Consider the following 21,437-nt stretch of genomic DNA (forward strand, 5'->3'; position numbering starts at 1 on the left):
GTCTGCTCAGCAATTTCATCGAATGCCCATCGAATGAATCATGTCTGATAGTCTTAAGTCGACCTATTTTGCAATACTGGCTTTAAATAAAATAACACCACATGAAATACAGAATGATCACATATAATTTTAAATTATTTTTGTATAGAACTCATCAGACTAAACATATATGTGAATATAATGTAGTATGCTAACACCAGATCAAAATCTTACAGTCTGCATTTCCTTGTATTTATAGAAAATCTTTTTTTGCTTATTTATCTTCAATATATCTAATTCTCAACATAGTCAAATGTAGTTACTTAAATCCAGAGACTGGAGCCATGAACAGACAAGGCAGAACTTTCTACAAATCTGAAAAATGGCACATGCTTTTGAGTCCCCCTATTGTCATCAATATATCTAATTTTCAACATGCCCTCATCTGTGGATACTTAGATCCAGAGACATGAATAGACAAGACAGATCTGAAAACCTGAAGACAAACCTGAAAAGAGCCCAGGTTTGCAGAAAAATCTGAAAGCATAAAAAACGATGAGGTTAACAACCCAAATAATAGTAGTTCCTGTATCTTTAAGAGCGGGTTGCCACCCAGTGGCCATGGTTGGAGTTGCTAAACAACCACAACAATATAGTCAGCCTTCAAACTTTGGTTTCTGCCAGTAAATGGCAGGAGGAGGGCCATTTCCAGGACTATTTTGGCCTCCCAGTTGATCCCCGCTCTGCTTTCTCCTGGATAAAGAACTTGTCAGAGCCAGCAGCAACTGCTGGATAACTTGCTAGCGTGCAACTTGCTGAATTTGCCGAGGTGCAGTGCTGACTACTAGATGGCCTGATGTCACATGACTCACCTAGGCCCAGTCTTCAGGAAGAGATTACCTGTCCAAGTAACCTTTGTTTCTCTGCTACTGTCTGAAAAGGATGTGAATGTACAAAATTCTGGTACAGCATTTTTTGTTCAGTCATATCCTAGGGCTGTCCCTCCACCGTCGTGAAAGGAAAGGTTCCACTCTGCCCAGATTGTTCCCTTGAAACACTCTGGAACTTTGAAACCATGCTCACACTACAGCATCAGACAACATACAAATCTTTCTTTCTTCCTTCTCTTGTTTCTTCACACTCCTCTACATCTTCTTCACCTTAGCATTCATCATCCAAGCCTGGTTTCTTCCTGTCTCTGCATCTCAATTGCCCCCTTCTTCCAAGTCTCACTTAAAGGAGCCTCAATCTCATGTTCTTCCATCCTCACAACATGACCATATCCTGCCCCCTCCCCCCACATCTCTCTTGGGGACACCAGACAGGCAATCATGTGTGTGCATTCTTCTCAATTAGGCATGGGCAAATACACCTACATTAAATGAAATGTCTTCCACTAGAAATTGTTTAAATGGCCTGATGATGGCTAATTCCCCATTAGTGTAAATTCTATGTGTAATTTACTAACTTGTAGTACTTTTCCCAATTTATATTTTATTGTATTGTCTTTGTATCTGATCTTGCTTGTTTTTTCTTTTTCTTTTGGTATGTTCAATAAAGGTAAAATGTAATTTGATTCAAAGTTGCTGTCTTTCTTTCTCTTCCCCCATTCCCAATTCCACCCAAAATACCACTCCCAGGATTGCATCTACATATACAGTTTTTGGGTGAGGTGTGTAGCTTCCTCAGTCCTTTGGTAAAAGAGAGTAGCAAGTTGATTTTCCCTGAATGGAGACTGTGAAGCTACTGAGAAATGGCTTCCCAACATCTGCTTCCTTTTAATGTTAACATCTACAGAGCAGTGGCAGATGAACTTCAAAGCAATGAACACATTGCTGCTCTGCAAATATCCTCAACTGGAATTCCCTTCAGAAAAGCATCAGATGATGCTTGACCTCTGAGTCAGCTATCCCCTGTAAAGGACATTGCACACTTGCCAGTTCATAGCATTGCTTTATTCCCAGAAACCTCCTCCTAGAAATCATTTGAGAGTTCCTCTGAGTGACTTTCATTTCTCTCTCTGTAACAAATAAAAAATTGGGATCCTTCCTGGATTCCTTTATTCTGTTTAAGAAAAACAATAAAAACAGACTAACATCCATCAAATATAAACTTCATTCTTTGTTATCGGTGGGACTAGGACAGAATATAGGCAATGCAATCTCTTAGTTAGGTGACTTAATGAAATCACTAGAGGCAGAAAATTAAAGTAGACTGCAAAACAATTTTATCTATATGAATTTTGGAAAAGGATTGTGCTATGAGTTGAAAATTCACTACCTTGGCAAATATTTTAAAGAATAGAAACAATACTTTAATCATTAGGTGAAATTAATGGTAACAAGAAGCTTTGACAATTTCCTTATTAACATGTACTTATTAACATGTACAGAACCAAGAGTAAAATCCAAACTTTTTCAGCCATGGAACCTCTACATGATTCTGAAAATATGGAGAGCCCTAAAATATTGTGATTTCAATCAAAAGATGCCCAAATAAATAGTTTCACAAATCTATTTATTTATTACATCAGTGTATCTAATTCATAACATGGCCTCATAACATGGGCAGACAAGACAGATCATTCTGCAAAAATGAACATGAAAAGTCCCAAGTTTGCAGAAAAATCTGAACTCTAACCACTGGACAACTTTCTACCATGCAATGTGTGCACCTTACTTAGACAGTGTGATGGTAGCTATCACTTGATGCCACACATCTTGCTCTGGCCCAGCTGCAGCCTCCCACAACTTGCATGATTTGGCCAGGCCCAGCAGTGGCCCCCAACTGAATGACTTGCTATCATTCAATTTTTGCAACTTGGTCAGACTGCTCCCCAAGGAGAGGCTGCCAAGGGGAGAGGAAGAGGGGAAGCTGAGACCTAGTGTGGTATAGTAGCTAGAGTCTCAGACAATGATCTGGGGAGACCCAGGTTCAAATCTCCATTCAGCTGTGAAACCTTGCTCTGTGCTCCGTACTAGTCTCTCTCTTGTGGATCAAAAACTGGCTGAGTAATAGGAAGCAGAGAGTGAGTATAAATGGGCAGTCTTCGCTAGGGTGGCCAGACCGTCCCGGTCTCCCGGGACATTCCCGGTTCTGGCCACCCAATCCCGGCTCCCGGGCTGCCTATACCGGGACCATTAAAGGTCCCGGTTTAGCCAGCCCCGGAGGCGGTGGGCCGCGGGCGCCGGCGGGGAAGGCGGCGAGTGAGGGAGGGAGCGTCCCTGCGCCTGCGCAGGCCCCCTGCGCACGCGCAGGGACGCTCCCTCCCTCACTCGCCGCCTTCCCCACCCGCGCGCGGGGCCGGCAGCTGTGGCGGAGGCCTCCCCGCGGCCTCCGCTGGTCCCTGGAGGCCCTCCAGAGTCTCTGGAGGGCCTCCAGGGACCAGCGGAGGCCGCGGGGAGGCCTTCGCTGGCCGGCGCTGGTCCCGGAAGGCCTTCCAGAGCCTCTGGAAGGCCTTCCGGGACCAGCGTCGGGTGCTCCGCGGCTTCCCCGTGGCCTCCGCTGGTCCCTGGAGGCCCTCCAGAGACTCTGGAGGGCCTCCAGGGACCAGCGGAGGCCGCGGGGAGGCCTCCGCCACAGCTGCCGGCCCCGCGCGCGGGCGGGGAAGGCGGCGAGTGAGGGAGGGAGCGTCCCTGCGCGTGAGGGAGGGAGCGTCCCAGGCTGAAGCAGCCTGTCGGTCACTTCCGGGTTCCTGTCCTGCATCTCGACCTGTGTTATTAGTGACAGGCTGCTTCGGCGTGCTGCTGCGCTGGCCCCCTGGGCCCCACAACGATGGGACCGATGCCACAGGGACGGGCTCGAAACACTCTATAACCCCTCAAAAGAACAGCAGTCTAGCTCGCTTCCCCCGAGCCCTGCCGCCATAAGCCTCAAGGGGGCTCATTTTGCGGCATCTCCTGGCGGGAGGGTGGCACGCGCACGGGACACATATCAAATGAAAGAGGGGGCGCAGGGCTATCAGAAACAGCCGGCGGAGGGAGTCGGGAGAGCACCCCACTGGGGGATCCACACCCCGAAAGTGATGAAGGTGGCGCAGATAGAGCCAACAGAGCAAACAGGACAAAATAAATAGGCTGCATTATGCAGCACAGTTGAGAAAGTGCCTTATCCCATATACTGATGAAGTATATACAGGATTTCAGAACAAAATTGTTTCCGGCGGTGATATTTGGGGGATTTTTGGGGATGTCACAGGAAGTGCTGTGAAGTCACTTCCTGTTTCCGGCAGTGGCATTTGGGGGAAATGATGTCACAGGAAGTGATGTCACTTCCCATTTCCGGCAGGTGACGCGGGGAAATGATGTCACAGGAAGTGATGTCACTTCCTGTTTCCTGTGGTGGCATGACGTCACCGGAAGTGACGTCACTTCCTGTTTCCGGCAGCGCGCGCACAGAGCGCGCGCGCACCCCTACCTCCCCCCCCCCAACGTGTGAGAACCAGAGAGGATTGTGAGGAACTCCAAAGGGATCTGTTGAGGCTGGGTGAGTGGGCGTCAATGTGGCAGATGCGATTCAATGTGGCCAAGTGCAAAGTAATGCACATTGGGGCCAAGAATCCCAGCTACAAATACAAGTTGATGGGGTGTGAACTGGCAGAGACTGACCAAGAGAGAGATCTTGGGGTCATGGTAGATAACTCACTGAAAATGTCAAGACAGTGTGCGTTTGCAATAAAAAAAGGCCAACGCCATGCTGGGAATTATTAGGAAGGGAATTGAAAACAAATCAGCCAGTATCATAATGCCCCTGTATAAATCGATGGTGCGGTCTCATTTGGAGTTCTGTGTGCAGTTCTGGTCGCCGCACCTCAAAAAGGATATTATAGCATTGGAGAAAGTCCAGAAAAGGGCAACTAGAATGATTAAAGGGCTGGAGCACTTTCCCTATGAAGAAAGGTTGAAACGCTTGGGACTCTTTAGCTTGGAGAAAGTCGACTGCGGGGTGACATGATAGAGGTTTACAAGATATAATGCATGGGATGGAGAAAGTAGAGAAAGAAGTAGTTTTCTCCCTTTCTCACAATACAAGAACTCGTGGGCATTCGATGAAATTGCTGAGCAGACAGGTTAAAACGGATAAAAGGAAGTACTTCTTCACCCAAAGGGTGATTAACATGTGGAATTCACTGCCACAGGAGGTGGTGGCAGCCACAAGTATAGCCACCTTCAAGAGGGGTTTAGATAAAAATATGGAGCACAGGTCCATCAGTGGCTATTAGCCACAGTGTGTGTGTATATATAAAATTTTTTGCCACTGTGTGACACAGAGTGTTGGACTGGATGGGCCGTTGGCCTGATCCAACATGGCTTCTCTTATGTTCTTATGTTCTCTCTCAGTCTAATGTGCTCCACGTGCAATCTGCTCCATAACGAACATCTGGACCATTAAAATATGCTTGTGTTGTCTCGCTGGAATAGCAAGACAACACACTTAAGATCATAGCACCTGAAATGTCAATTTATATGTTTTAAATTGTTTTATTGTATGTTTATATTCATGCATATGCATGACCATGTGAGCTGCCCTGAGCCTGCCTCGGTGGGGAGGGCAGGATACAAATTGAATTAATTAATTAACCACATGAGGTTATTGTGAGATTGAAATGAAATGAAAGAGAATTATATCAGTTGCTTTGGCACTCTACTGGGGACAAATTAATTAAATAAATAATAAATAAAGCTGGAGATTTCAGCAGAGGTCAGATGGCAAGTGTGGGAGAGAAAAAAGCAGACTAAGGGGAAAGTATACATGAGCTGTGAGAAGAGGAAAAGGAAATAGCATAGGAAAATGGACACTTATTTATTTATTATTAATCTTACAGGAGGAAATGAAGCACATAAGTAGGGTTCCCTATTCATTTCTTATAATTTTTTTCCTTTCAGGAAAACTACCACAAAACAAGTACAAAATACTACTATTGCTTACTACAAAACTTATGGTATCTGTTTTTATTTGTTCTTTCTTCACAGATGCCACACAAAGGCAACCAAATCTGAATTGCAAACAAGTACCTGTATTTAGGGGCAGTCATAAGCCCTGGCAGAGCCACCATCCCAAGTTTTCACACAATCCCCTTGGGCTGTCCCACAGAAAAAGGATCCTCCTTTCCAGTATCTTAATGTCTCCAGGGCAAACATCAAAGCCAGACTCCCCTGCCCCTTTGAATTCACACTCTTCTTACATTTCCTGCCTTTCATGCAAAATCCACCTGATAGAAAATTTAAGAACAGCTGTGCTGGATCACCCATCTAGCAGAGCATCCTGCTTCACACACTGAGCAGCCAGATGCCTCTATAAACCTTAAAAGCAGGGCCCATAATCTAGTCCACTGATACTGAAGAGGTTTCCTTGTGAGTTAAGCGTGTCCAGCTCTCATGGCATCATCACCGGCCTTTGCTATCTCTGAGCCTTGTCTGACCCACCCTCCCCATCCTGGATCCTCTGGAGAAGTGTGCCGAGCTGGGCTGGTGAGGTGTCTGCCAGAGATGCCCGACCCGTGACCCCCCCCAGAGGCGCTCCACAGGAACAATGCAGAACACCTGGAGCCAGCTCAAGAAGATGGCAATCAACCTCTGGAGATACAAGGAATCACGTGCCACCCAGGGAGGAAGGGCCCCTTGCCTCTCAGGGAGACATCTGCTCCCGGGAATCAAGCCCACCTGTTCCTGGAATTAGTGAGGCCACAGAAAGTTCGGGAGCCCCCTCAGCTGGAGAGAGCTGGGACATTAAAGGAGGAGTTGGATATTGGTTCAGGGAAGGGGTCTCATGGATGTGAGAATAAAAGGAGTGACAAGCATGGAGGTTGGGGAGGAACAGCCCAGAGAAGGAAAAAGGTCAGAGGGGTGGGCTGAGAGAAAATGGGGCCCATTACCTGAGGTGAATTCCTGCTGGGATCCCCGTGAGAAGGACAATGGTGAATATGGAACCACCTGCCAGGGATAGTCTGAGACCTCACCTCACCACGGACGACCAACTCGCAATTCTCACCCTGGAGGCCCATTCCCCTGAGGTTGGGGACTCATGAGGTGGAGAAGTTGATAGCGTTCCTTGGGATCACAGTCTGCCCTCATACACAAAGGGCATTTCAAATCCCACTCAACATTCAGTGTGAAAATACCCAGTTCAGAACAAAAGAAAAAGGAAGACAAAGGCAGGCAGCCTCCTCCTCCTTTGTAAACATCCCCCTCATTTTGCTCCTTGCTAGCTGGCCCAAAGCAGGCTCCTCCAGTGGGGAACCCAAGTGTCTGAAGCACCTATTCCAGGGCTTTTTCCTCCCAAGAAAACCAATATAGGTAATGTCTCGCCCCTGGAACATCTGTCTACTTGGAGAAATGGGATCAGGAAACAGTACAATTGCTACAGCGTACTGTGTTTTGTAGAAATGACATAGGTATGTTGTAACAATTTCAGAGGGTAGCCACATTGGTCTGCAGTAGAATAGCCAGATACAAATCCAGCAACATCCCAGAGACCAAAAAGACCCCTGGGGTCAAAGCTCAAGAGATACGATGAAGGGAACTCTGACACATGAAAGCTCACATCTCAAAAATCCTATTGGTCTGCAAGGCACTTCTGGGCTTAAATCCAGCTCATATAGTCATGTAAGTTCTTACATAGTGAGTAAAGTGTCAGCCTAGTATCTAGGATCTGAATTTCCACTTTGCCATGGAAGTCTGGATGACCTTGGGCCAGTCACACACTCTCAACATTCCCTTCAACACAGGGTTGCTGCAAGGATAAAATGGAGAAGAGGAGTGAACTGCTTTGCCCCACACCCTGGGGGGTGTAAATGAAGTGAAAATGAAGTGAATATGATAAACAAGTTAGATTACACCAAGCATTATTTTATCTTCCCTAACACTCTGCTTAACAGAGGGATAGGGGAATGTGTAGGAAAGTCTTCCTTCCTAGGATCTGGAAAATGACCCCTATAGAGAGAAGATCCTTCATAGCTTGGAAAAAGGAGGTATTTACATTAAATTGAGTGGCAAAAAAGGTTTACTTTCAGGAACCCTCACTGGAAAACTCTGGTTCAATGCACCTGTCATGCAGCTGCAGTTTGTGATTTCCTTCTATAGACTGCTCAGAATGTCTGTCAAAACATTGTTCACTCTGGCAATGGGAATAATTTCAAGTGTGCACTGGTAAACTGCAAAGGAGGCAGTTATTTGGTATTGTATCTTGCCCTGGAGACCTTGGGGCAGAGAAGAAACTTAGATAAAACACTGTTAAAAAGCTATGTGGGGCCCTTTAATACTAGATAAATCTCGATTGCTGGGTTACTGAACACTTGGGAACAAAACAAGACAAAGCAAGTCAGACATTTAAAGCACCTGACTTAGCATTACTTGCAGTGGAATTACCTTTCATTCTGTAGCTGCCAAACCAGGGAAAATCCACTGATTCTGGCTCTGGACCAACATATTCAAGTGGCTCTATTTTAATTTACACTTGACTTTGACTTGACTGTAACCTCAAGTATACTGATGTTCCCAAAAATAACACCTTTTAAAGATGTTCTTGAAATTCTGGATTCATCTGAATTTTTCTTTTCTTTTCTTTGTTTCTCCATTCTTTCCTCTCACTTACAAATTTAACATCTACAATACGATGACAGTATTACAAATGTGTTTTAGGTTGTTTCAAAAGCAACTCAAAGATTTGAATTTGATGAGATAGATTTTTAAAATGGTATGTTATTTAATGCACTTCTATATACAAATAATGTTTCATCATATTGCAAAAGAAGGGGATCTAAAATAAATGTATGTTACCATAGTAAAACAGTATGTAGCCCACTAAAGCAAAGATGGACTAAATTTGACGTTTTCAGGAACTGAGACTTCCTAGCCCCAGCATTAAATGTTAAATAGCCACAGCCAAATACATGAATACTTTGGACAGCCTTCCTGTTGCCATGTATGCTAGGCACAGTTCAAGTTCCACATAGATGGAGATAACATAAATGGTCAGAGACATTATCTCCTCAAGCAGGTACGTTGGGCCTCCTCTCTCTCCTGGATTATGGACATCTGAAGCAAGATGCTGCTACAATACCTCTGTAAATGTAGATGCTTTCTGTCAGCTATCACTTAAAGCAATTGTCACCACACTTTCTAATAACAGAGAATTAAATATATTAATTCATATATTTTAAAAGATTGAAGATTCAGGGAGGGAATCTCTGAGAAACTACAACAACCCCTTTCTTTAAAAAAACCACTAGAATATGTTGAAAATCATACCCCACCCCCCCTTATCCCATTTGACAAGAGTTGGTAGAGGAACCAGACCAATAAAAAAATAATTTGCGGCTTCATGTTTAATGACAGACTGCTCCTCTTGGTAGGACTTCAGCATCTTGCAATGTCAGTCCACCTGGTTTTGCTTGTAGAGTGAGGGGTTCACCCATGTGACAGGATACTCGTTGGTACTGAATGACATTGCCAAAGCAGCTGCACACTGGGAAAGGAAGCTTGTGGTGTTCATCTTATCTTCCTGTAGTAATACACAGTGTGAGCTTCAGATGCTATGGAAAGAAAAAATAATTAGGAGTGTTCTCCCTTCATCTTGGAAATATTGTGTTTTTTAAAAAATATATACTTTATTCAATATTAAACTTTATAACATATCATAATAAGAGGGTTACATATTGTATCGAATATATGGTTATAAGAGATACCGTTTGAATGGTGGAGTGATTAATACAAAAGAATGAGCCTATATGAAAAACATTGCCAGAGATACATCAAGTTAATAAAATCAGGAATTTCTTTGTGAGAGACCAGATTTTCTAATATTGGGAACCATATTGAAGTAAAAGCATAATTTATATTATCAGTATCTTAAACTTGAGTACCTCTGTAAGTTTTGCCATGATATACATAAACCAAAAGTTTTAATGCCACATTTCTAAAGAAGGTTTTTGTCCAGACTTCCATTTTATAGTGATTGTTGCTTTAAAAAGGTAAAGGTAGTCTCTTGTGCAAGCACCAGTCATTTCCGAATTTGGGTTGACGTCACATCATGGCGTTTTCATGGCAGACTTTTTACTGGGTGGTTTGCCGTTGTTGCTTTGGCTGCATACAATAAATAGCCATTGTCTTGGTTAACTAGAGGGGGGGATTTTTATCTCTTATTCTTTAAGAGTAAAAATTCTGAGTCAAGTGCAATAGGATATCCAATAATAATTTTAATTTATCATCTTATTTCTTCTAGAATGCTTTAATTACTGGACAACAGAGCCAAGGAAGAATTATAATCTAGAAATTTATGTTTGCATGGTACATTCAGAGAGACTTTAATCAAATGTAGGATTGGCAAATAGCTACTTATAGCCAAATACCATTTTTCCAAGTGACAAAATATAGTCTTCATTTTCTGTTAAGAAAGCTATAGTGGTTATTCTTACCTCTCCCAGACTTCGACTTTCTCCCGCCATGCCTTTTCCTCCCTTTCTTAGAACGCTTCTTTCTTCTGCCTCTGGCAAGGGTAGGGGGCCTGCAGGGACATCGGGTCATTTTCCTGGGATTCTGATGATGTTAGAAGCCTATGCAGAGGAACATGTCATTTAGGTGAAGCCAGTGCTGCCCAGCCTCGAGGATGGTATATGAGTTTATGAAACTATGCAGTGTGATACATCATCACTCAAAGGATCAGCACAGTTATGAGCTCATAAAGCCTCCAGCTGCCTTGCATATTTCATACCTAAACCTCATCGCTATGTAGCAAAAGCAATCCTTTTGCTTCTTGTGAGGGATATTTCAGTTTCTCCATATACAGTAATATGGCTTCAAGTGAGGTCTCAGATTCCTTATTGACACGGAAGCAGAAGCCAAATTCCTAGTTATGAGCAAGAAAAACTAGCTTGCTAATCATATTAACAGGAAAACATAATATGGTAGATTGTCTATCACAATAAAATATTTGTATTCTGCATATTATTAAGAACATAAGAACAGCCCTGATGGATCAGACCAATAGTCCATCTAGTCCAGCATCTTGTCTCACACAGCAGCCAACCAATTCCTCCAGATGGCCAACAACGGCATAGAGGTCAAGGCCTTCCCCTGATGTTGCCTCCTGGCTCTGGGATTCAAAGGCTTACTGCCCCTGAATACTGAGGTTCCCCTCAGTCACCATAGCTAGTAGCCATTGATAGACTTATCCTCCATGAATCTATCCAATCTCTTTTTAAAGCTGTTTATTCCAGTGGCCATCACTACATCCTCTGGCAGTGAATTCCACATTTTAATCACTCTCTGTATAAAGTAGTACTGAACCTACTGCCCATGTTTCATTGGATGCCCTCAAGTTCTAGTATTCTGGGAGAGGGAGAAAAAATGATCTTTGTCAACTCTCTCCACCCCATGTATAATTTTATAAACCTCTATCATGTCACACACACACACAGTCATCTCTTTTCTAAATGGAAAAGTCCCAGACTTTGCAACCTTTGAACACATGAAGCTGAATCAGACACTCGGTCCATCAAAGTCAGTATTGTCTATTCAGACTGGTAGTGGCTCTCCAGGGTCTCAAGCTGAGGTTTTTCATGCCTATTTGCCTGGACCCTTTTTAGTTGGAGATGCTGGGATTGGACCTGGGACCTTCTGCTTACCAAGCAGATGCTCTACCAATGAGCCACCTTTCCTCATAGGGAAGGAGCTCCGGACGACTAATCATCTTAGCTACCCTCCTTTATACTTTTTCCAGCTCTGCAATGTCGATTTGAAGACCAGAACTGTACACAGTATTTAAGATATGAGCTGCACAAGTCCAGCAAGGCACATAAATGGGCATAGTAAAAACCTCTACCAGTCTTTTTTGTATTTCTACTGGCACCAGAGCTTTAACATAAGCAGAAAATTAATATTGGATCTAACTCATGGTATTTATACCTTAAATATAGTGCGTTGGACCTAAATGTTCCCTTCCAACAGAGTAACAGGATTTATGCTAGTAGAACAGCATTTCATGGAGGAATGATTTTGCTAATCTCTCCTCCCACTGCAAACATCTCTCTCCCAATGTTATTTGTCTCCTGATCCCCTAGCATGGAACTGCAGGGAACTCAGTGGACTGAAACAGGAAGGGAGAGGCAGGAAATCCTTTTTTCATAAGCTTTTTTCTGTTTATTGAACATCAACCTTACCCAATATAAGGGAAAGTTGTGTGCTAAGATATTTTGTGTTTTAAAAAATCATGGCAAAATTAAGATAGCTTCTGTTTTGCTTTACTAGTTATAATTTTATTGTTAAAATAAATTAGAATTATAAACTTTTACAAGTGGGGAACTTGAAGAGAGGGATATCCTATCCTTCTGTCTCTGCTTCCTCCGTTCTAGCCTTTTTTCTCAATTCTCCCCTTTCTTCCCCACTCCCTCTCTGTCCATCTCCCCCACTGTTTCTTCCCCCACACCTTCTCTGTCAATCCCATCTCTCTCTCCCCTTCCTCACTCTATATTGATTTCCTTTTGAGCCAACTAACCCCCCCCCATCCTTGGTGCTGCCCCCTCTTGCCTTTCCTTCCTACCCTCTCCCTCAACCCACCCTAACTATGCTTACCTCCCCAACTCATTGTTCGTATGCTGCTTGTTTCCCCCCTCCTCTCTTTGGTGTTTTGCCCAGCCACCTCCTCCATCCCAGAGGAGGATGGGCTGGTCTCTTTTTCTCCAGATGGACTTGGGCTTGTACTGGCTGCAGTCAGGCGAATAGTGCAGCAGAGAGTTGTGTCAGGCTTCAGGGTGACAGTGGCAATGCCAAGAACCACACTGGACAAAGCTACAGTGAGAACTAGGGCTAGGGGTCATAGCAGAGATGTGGGGAGCCACAATGGCAAGAACAACTGACCCTAGAGGAGTTACTGTTGTTGAAGACAGGTAACATACTTACAGCATCTTCAGAAATATTGCCTGAACATGAACAGACAATGCTCCTCTGTTGGCGGGGTGTGTGTAAGAAAATGCCCCTTACAGAACATCGTAGTCACCAGCATGGTTGCCAACAACCCTGGAGAAGTAACTCATACCCGTCTGGCCAGAGAGTGTGAGTATACCTAACCAGGTATAAAGGGACTTGGACAAGTACAAGCAGCCATAACGCTACATAGGATCTCTAGACCACTACAAGAGAGCCTATCAGAAGAAAGGACATTTCCTCGTCCACCAGCCATGGAGCGGAAGAAACGGCACCGCCAGGAGCTATCCAGGCGAACAGTTATGAAGCGCTGACCATAGAATCCACCGTGGAGGGCTAACACCGCACGCAGCCATCTTCCTACCAGGCTTGACTCCATTTCATCGAAGCGGACAGCTCACGTACACACCAGATGTCACCTTTGGCCTGCAAGCAACCTACCCACCCCAGGAGTGGCTAATCGTCCAACTGCCACTTTCTTTGTTCAACGGAACTCTGGACAAAGACTATTGCCCAGAAGAAGACAGAAGAAGAGGAAGACCATCTTCAGCCAGAACCAAGTTCCTTTTGTGTAAACCGGGTGTTACCTAGGCCACAATTTGACTTTCCATTGTCACCCTTTCAGATAAATTCCCTAATCTTAAGTGTTCCCCACCCAGTAGTCACTTCTATTCTTCTTTCCAACTGTCACTTTGGAGCCTCCCCCAGGTCCGTTTCAACCTGAAAGTTTACTCAGGTACCTCTGGACCAAGCTTGTTTATTGGTCAGCCATAGGCAGTCATGTGCCACCAATGAACTTCCTATTGGCTACTTCAGAAGTCCAGCCCTTATGGTCACTGCAGAGCCTCCCCTTTCTCCTCCCCCGTACAGCCCATACCCTGAGGGTCTAAGGTAGTCTATTTAACCTCTGACCCAACTCCACTCAGGTGTGCATCTAGCAGTACCCCAGTTCTGCTGTCTAGATCCATCCCCGATTCTTGGCCAGTTGAGGGTCCCAGATCCCCCATCCCTTTTTCATCGTCATTGGAGCCTTTCTGGAAGACTACGATAGATAAATATCACCCTGTTTGTCTACCCTTGTGTTCCCCTATCTATCTATATCTCCTAGGACTGTATGTGTGATTTTATGAGTATTTTATCTTGTATGGAAGTCTATATTTTTCTTAATAAATTATAATTGATTTTACTTAATTAGAGTCCCTGATATTTTAAACATCACTTTTCTGGACGTGTGTTCTTGTATACATTGGTAAAAGATCCCTAGTGAGCCAGGTGCCCACCTAATAATTCCCCAACCTTGTTTTGAGGGCATTTTGGCTTACGGGGGGGGGGGATTTACACCCCTCTTTCAATCCCCCCCTATTTTCAGATTTTTCTGTAAACCTGGGAGTTCCCCAAAATTTGTAGAAAAAAACTTCTTCAGTGTAAATGAGTTCAATCCACAGATGTTGATATTGACAGATCACCCCCCTTTCGGTATTAGATACATAGATTTTTTTTGAAGCACACATTTTAACTGAAGTGCGATACATAGTCCTAATTCCATACAAAGGGGCAAAAAAAAATATGGAGAAATATTATAGACAATTACTCAAATCAAGCAAGTTATTTTCTTGAGCTTCCCATCTCCTTTGAGTTACTATATAATTCAGGGTGTTTGATATTTTATTTTGGTTTTGGGACACCTGAGCATGAAGCAAACAGTAACAAAAATGACAGACTCCAATGATTTCTTATTTCAATATATTTTAGCAATGAATCTTCTTCCAGTCTCAGGGCCATATTTAATTTAATATACACCTCCTGATCCCAGCTCACAGAAAAGATGCAGGGCCAAGTACATTTTCACATTTATGGCACAATGGCCCAATGGTCTCACAGTCCTAAAGCATGTGTTTCATACATTTTATCACTGACTGCTACACTTGAAAAGCTTAGGGTGCATTGTTAACCCTTATGGTAGAACCTGTTGCTGTTTACTGGGTCAGTGTAAGGATTGGATTGGTAGTCCCAAAACCAAGGTCCGCTCCTCTTTGTGCAATGAAATGCAATATATGGGGGAAACTACTGCCCCTCCCCAAAAACATGTTTCTTCTCTTAATTGTCCAAGCTAAGCACTCTTTCCAAAATTAAAATCATTTTAATAAATTGACACATAGCTATTGGTATAACTCTTTGTAACATTGGGACCATTGGGTATTTATATATTAATTCTCCCTGCTTCCCCTGTAATTCAACAAGAATTGATAAAGTAACCAGACCAGACAAAACAAATTGCAGCTTCATGTTTAATGAAGGCTCTTTGGAAGCCTTCAGCATCTTGGAATGACAGTCCATCTGATTTTGCCAGAATGTTGGTTCACTCAGTCATCTTGTTGGTCCTGGCTGACATTTCCAAACTGCTGTACACTAGAAAAAGAGTCTTGTGAAGATCATCCCTTTGCTTTCCTGTAGAACCTAGTGTTAACTAGAGATCCTGTGGAAACAAATGAACCAGTAGCTGCAGTCAGTAATGGGCTGGATGAGGGTGAACAAGATGAATCTTAATCCTGACAAGACAGAGGTTCTCTCAGTTGGTAGAAAGGTAGACCAGGGACTTGAGGGGGCTGTGGTGGCTCAGAGTACTTTTGTTAGCTTCAGTTGGTGTGACAACTGTATCAGTTCTTGGTTCAGTCAAATCTAGCCACAGTGATCCATGACTTAGTTACATCTACACTGGACTCCTGCAAGTCACTCTGCTTGGGGATATGCTTGAAGCGTGTTCAGAAGCTATAACTAGTACAGAATGCTGAGGCTAGACTGATGATTGGGGCCAACTACTGGGAGCATATGACCCCTATACTATAGCAATTGCACTGCTCCCAAGCCCCATTCAAGGTTAGTTTTGTCCTTTAAAGCTCTACATGTTTGGGACAAGAGTATTTGAAGGATTGCCCACATGTTCCAGGGAGAGGCCTTCCTGACTGTCCCACTAATCAAAGAAGCTTGTTTAGTGGGCATACCAGAGTGGGCCTTTTCCGTGACAGCCCCACAATTATGAAACAGCCTCCTTGGGAGGTGTCACTTTCCATCTTTAGGAAATAGTTGAAGACAGTTTTATTTAGGACTTTCTTTGGCTAATTTAATTTTTATTCATTGGCAGTCCTAATTGGAGATATTATTGTGGTCTTTTATGCCTTTTTAATAATCATTTTATTTATACTGTAAGTTGCTTTCACAACGTTTTCACGGCAGACTTTTTATGGGGTGGTTTGCCATTGCCTTCCCCAGTCATCTACACTTCCCCCCCAGCAAGCTGGGTACTCATTTTACTAACCTCAGAAGGATGGAAGGCTGAGTCAACCTGGAGCCAGATACCTGAACCAGCTTCCAGATACCTGAACTCAGGTCATGAACAGAGGACTCCAACTGCAGTACTGCAGCTTTACCACTCTGCACCACGGGGCTCTTAAATGAGATTTGTGCCCTCTCTGTTAATATTCACTGTTAATGAAACCAGGAAATGACATAGGGTGCACTCAGAAACGCATTACTTAAATTTAAGATTAGTGAAATGACTTCAAGTAAAAGAATAGAGCTCCATTAATTGCTAGGAAAGCAAGAAGGAGTGTTCTTTACCTCTCCTTTTTTTCCTCCTCCTCCTCTGTTTTCTCTGGATTCTAGAATGTTGCCTTCTATTGCTTCGTTTGCAGCAAGAAGGCCTGCAGGGGCGTTGTGACATTTTTTGGGGATTGATGCTTTAAGCCTACACAGAGGATCGTGCCATTTTGGCAAAACCAGCACAATCCGTCCTCTAGGATGGTATTTGAGTTTATGAAAGTATCTTATGTGTTGTACTTTGGCTTATGAGTTTGGCAATTATGAGCTCACACAGCTGTCATGGCAATCTCTGTTGCCTACAAATTATAACATATAGGACAGACAATATACATACAGTAATCAAATTTTCTTATTTTTAGTGGCACTGGTAACCATTATAGGCTTGCATTTCACTTCTGATATGCCTTCTGGGAATAAAGAAATGGAAATGATCAAAATACCCAGAAGATTACCATTAAACAGATGAGAGCTATAGTTGTAAGTCCATCCACTGGAGTGGGATGTGGTGGGGTGGTTATTTAAAATAACTAAAAACAGTCCATCATGGTTTACTACATTTCACACACAAAAAGTGTCTCAAAAGCTCATCACAAATACAAGTGCAATTTAACTGTTAAAACAGAGCGTGAGGATGTACAAGGTTGGGGGGAAAGAAAAGGATGGAAATCTAGGCATGGAGAGACACCTGTCACTGACTGGTGGTGGTTATAAAAGGTGAGGTGGATGTTGCAGAGATGTTTTCCTTTAAAGAACTATGGTGGCATCTCAGAATTACTCTGGAGGAGGCACATGCTAGGTGTAGTTGCTGCAGCAGCCATCTGGAACAGCTCTGGTCATCTCAGGTGGGCTTCTTGTGAAGGGCCAGAAGTGGTGAGGAGGCAGCCAGGCCTTGCTATTCTGCCATCAAAAGGGCCTTGAAGGACATTACAATGTCAACAGAGGGTTTAGGATTTAGCCCGCTCTGCCACACATTCTGTTTTGGAGGAAAAGAGGGTGAGGAGATACCTGTGGTGTGAACATCTGGAGAAGTGTGAAAGAGCTCACTCACATGTCAACGTTTTTACACATCTCGGTTCATCTTGCATGGATGAATGTAAGTTGCCTCTCTGGGGATATTTTCTACTATCCATCACCAATAAATCAAGGAGTAGGGTTGCCAAGTCGAATTCAAGAAATATCTGGGGATTTTGGGGGCGGGGTCAGGAGACTTAGGGGTTGGAGCCAGAAGATATTGGGGTTGGAGCCAGGAGCAAGGTTATGAGAAGCACAATTAAACTCCAAAGGGAGTTCTAGCTATCACATTTAAAGGGACCGCACACCTTTTTATTGCCTTCCCTCCACTGGAAATAATGAAGGATGAAGGCACCTTCTTTTGGAGATCATAGAATTGGACCCTCGGTCCAATTCTTTTGAAACTTGGAGGGTGTTTTAATGAGAGGCACTGGATGCTATGCTACAAATTTGGTGCCTCTACCTAAAAAAACCCAGTCCCCCCAAGCCCCAGATACCTGTGGCTCAATTCTCCATTATTCCCTATGGGAATTGGTCTCCATAGGGAATAATGGAGTGCTCAGCAGACATTCCCCCCCCCCCCCGCTTTCTGATGACCCTGAAGCAGGGGGAGGGCCTCCAAACCAGGTGATCCCCTGCCCCCACCTAAAGATTGGCAGCGCTATCAGAGAGACTGCCTTGGATCAGAAGTACAATCTCCAAGAATTCCATCTACATTCTAGGGGAGAAATTATAACCCAAAATGTGCCTCTTACTTAAAGCAATAGTAATCACTTTTAGATTAACCAAAATGTCTAGCTTTAATTACAATATTAAAGCAACTGATTCAAGTTTAAAAAAAGAATCATCTCCAGATAAGATTTTCTGTGCACCTGTTATCTATACTTAATATTTTAGTTTGCCAGAACAAGAGATGGTTTGTAGCACACAGCAGTTCTGGAAATTGTGCAACATGAAACTGTTTAAATGATCTTTCAAAACTGTGTAGATGTTGATGCCCATGATTGTCCAGTTGTGTATTGGACACACTATTGGGTTTTTAGTGAAATAGTTCTCTTTGGTTTTATACTATTTTTGTGGCATTTTGATGCTAACAGATTATTCTAGATTGTGATATTCAAGCTGCTTTGGAGAAAAGCAGGATATAAACAGAAAAAATATATAGTGTAGTCCTATGCAGAATCCCAAACATATACCTCCTACAATCAGCAAACAGGTAATGTGTGAAGACCTGGAAACCATACCTGTCCTGCAGCAGCATCTATGCTTTGGGACATATTTCATCATCCCTCACTTTTTAAAGGAAGACATTCACTGAAATTGTCTTTTGGAATGATCACAAATTCTGTGCCTAAGTGTTGTTTTAAGGTTTTTTTTATTAAATCTTTCACAGTTGTAGTTTAATTTATTGTTGGTTTCATGTTTGGCACCTTGGTACCATGTGGATAGCAGAGAATGCAGAACAGCAATGTTATAAATCAAACAATTGCAGCAGCAAATTTCTTCCTATTTCCATATGGGGAAAAATACTTTTTAAAGAGAGGGATGTTGGATTGCGTTGTATCTTAATGTTATCAGATTGTTATTACACATCTCACGCTATTGAAGAGCTTTATTGTAAATCAAGTAATCCTCCTGGAGTCTCAGAGAGGAAGGTGGGCTACAAATAAAGTAAATAAATATATTTTAAGAAATCCTCAAGCTTTGTTTTGGTATTAATGACATTGCGATGCTCTCAATTATGGTGTCACATATCACTTGAGCCTTCATTGCTGCTACTCTTGTGATTAGGTAAACTACACAGATTGAACTCCTCCCTCGAAGAGTAAAAGGCCTCTTCAAAAGATGTATCTAATATATGATTTTTTTCATTGAGGTGTTGAATATTCATTACACCTGCAGAGAAGCTCACTGATATAGTTATAACAGCACCCTTTAAAACATAGGACTTAAAAATTAGTCTGAGATATCATTACTAATATTTTTACCTAGCATATATTTGACAATTCAATTGTTATGTATTATAATGCATAACATTAAGACAGGTACACATCTATAACTGTGTTTTGTTTGCTTGGTCAGAATAATCTTCCTCCATATGGACGACCAACTGAGTCCATAACTCTTCCCAAGGTTGAAGGAATCTATACTGACAATGGTACAACATTCATTATGCTATGTCATCAACAGAAGACGTCACAGCAGGAGAAGAGCTCATAAGAGAATTCCTAGAAGGAACTGAACAATGATAAGGAGAGGCAACATGTAAATCACCAATTATCTTCTTCTGAAGTGATGATCTAAATTATTCAGATGAAAAATGAAGAAATGTTAGGTGGAAGGGGTAATGGAGTCCCACTTTCTTTTCCTGTGTTTCAGACAACATATGATCATTCCCCAAGAAAATCTCTACCTTATTTATTGCCTCACCAAAAACCCTTATAAGACCATTTTGCCACAACAAATCCACAAAAAGGTAAATAAAAACAATGAATGGGATCCAACAATTGTGAAGTGTCTTTCTCCTTTGGAGGAAGATTTTAGAAAGGAAGATTACACACTTAGTAAAATGAAGGTATTTGATACAATCCTTAGATCTTTAACTACTAAAAAAGCTATAAAAATACTCTCAGAACACACAGCTATCTCAACAGGCATACAGGCTTCATTCTAGGATGCAGTTTGTTGGTAGCTAGGATCACGCCTTCCTCATGGTTGCTACATGCCTGTAGAACACCCTCCTGGAAGAGATGAGGACAACTTCTACCCTTTTAACTTTCTTGCAAGGCTGTAAGCAGAACTATTTAATGGAGCTTTCATACCATCTGAGTCTGCACCAAAGGAATAGGTGCACAGGGTGTTTTTAAAGGGGTCATTTTTACTATTTTGTTTATAACTTTTATTTAATATTTTTAATTATGTGGTTCTATACAGTATTATTTTATTTTAGTGTGATTTGCCCTGGTTCTCACTTGGTCAGGAGATAATAGGCATATAGATGTTTTAATTAATTAATTAATCCATGCTGACATCCCTTCCACATACTACTGAACCAAGGCAAAGTTCCTATTTTCAAATACTCATAAAAAAACTGGTCATGTGATTCAGCCTATATAATGATTGTTTTGTCATGACTTTTGTCAGCCAAAGGAGGCTCAGAATTCTTGGCTTGGCCTTCTCAGGACAAGCCAAGAGTGTGCATAATGAAATACCTGAGCTGAAGATATACAGGGAAATTGCTGTTTGGGATCATTATCATGATGTTCTGAAACAGAAATCTGAGATTCTTAGGGTAATAACAGACTGACATTTAGGCATCTCAAATCGGGCTGGCTCAAAAAGAGCCATTATGAACCCTCCACATGCTCCCTGGTGAGGCAGCCCCATCCCATCTGTGAGGCCGCTTGGAGCAATCAGATGGGGGGTGCCTCAGAGGCTGGACTGCTCTTTTTCTCCCCCAACAAGTCAAGCACTCATGCACGCAAGTGCTCTGGGTAGTTTTTACAAAAAAAAGGCCATAAACAGCTTGGGGCAGCTTGGCAGTTTCACTCCACCAAAGTGCTTCGCTTACACACTTCCCCAGCTAGACAATGAAGAGGCAACTGGCATGTGGCTCAAAAATTTGCTACCACTTCAACAGTGGTAGCTTTTTGAACTGCTCTGAAGCTGCCAGAGAATAGTGGTGAGTACAGCATGGGGCTAGGTGGCAGATGTTTGCGTTTGAAAGGATTTTTTGGGTCAGTATCTGTGGCATCTCTGTTTGTTATCACCCTTAGTGAAACAAAACTAGGCTCCCCAAATAAATCTCTCTTGTTTTCAACTCTGAGTGCTGTAGCAGGCAGCATGTGCTCCTGTCTTTCTTAGATTCTATTGATTCATCTGGCAATAGCATTTCTTCTTTACAATCAGATCCTTGCAAGGGAGAAG

General features: G+C 42.8%; 1 protein-coding gene and 1 long non-coding RNA gene across 2 annotated transcripts in view; one reads left to right on the top strand and one right to left on the bottom strand.

Annotated features, from left to right (window-relative positions):
* The window catches only part of TMEM192 (transmembrane protein 192), a 488,151-nt gene that overhangs the window by 87,366 nt on the left and 379,348 nt on the right, over positions 1 to 21,437 (top strand). The gene's annotated exons all lie outside the window — the stretch shown is intronic.
* Positions 9,288 to 10,671, bottom strand: LOC132577091 (uncharacterized). The gene is made up of 2 exons (XR_009555791.1): positions 10,394 to 10,671; positions 9,288 to 9,511 (listed from the first exon to the last, which is right to left on the bottom strand). It is a non-coding gene; the product is annotated as an uncharacterized LOC132577091 (long non-coding RNA).

The sequence above is a fragment of the Heteronotia binoei genome, chromosome 9, assembly GCF_032191835.1.
Source record: "Heteronotia binoei isolate CCM8104 ecotype False Entrance Well chromosome 9, APGP_CSIRO_Hbin_v1, whole genome shotgun sequence".
NCBI lineage: Eukaryota > Metazoa > Chordata > Lepidosauria > Squamata > Gekkonidae > Heteronotia > Heteronotia binoei.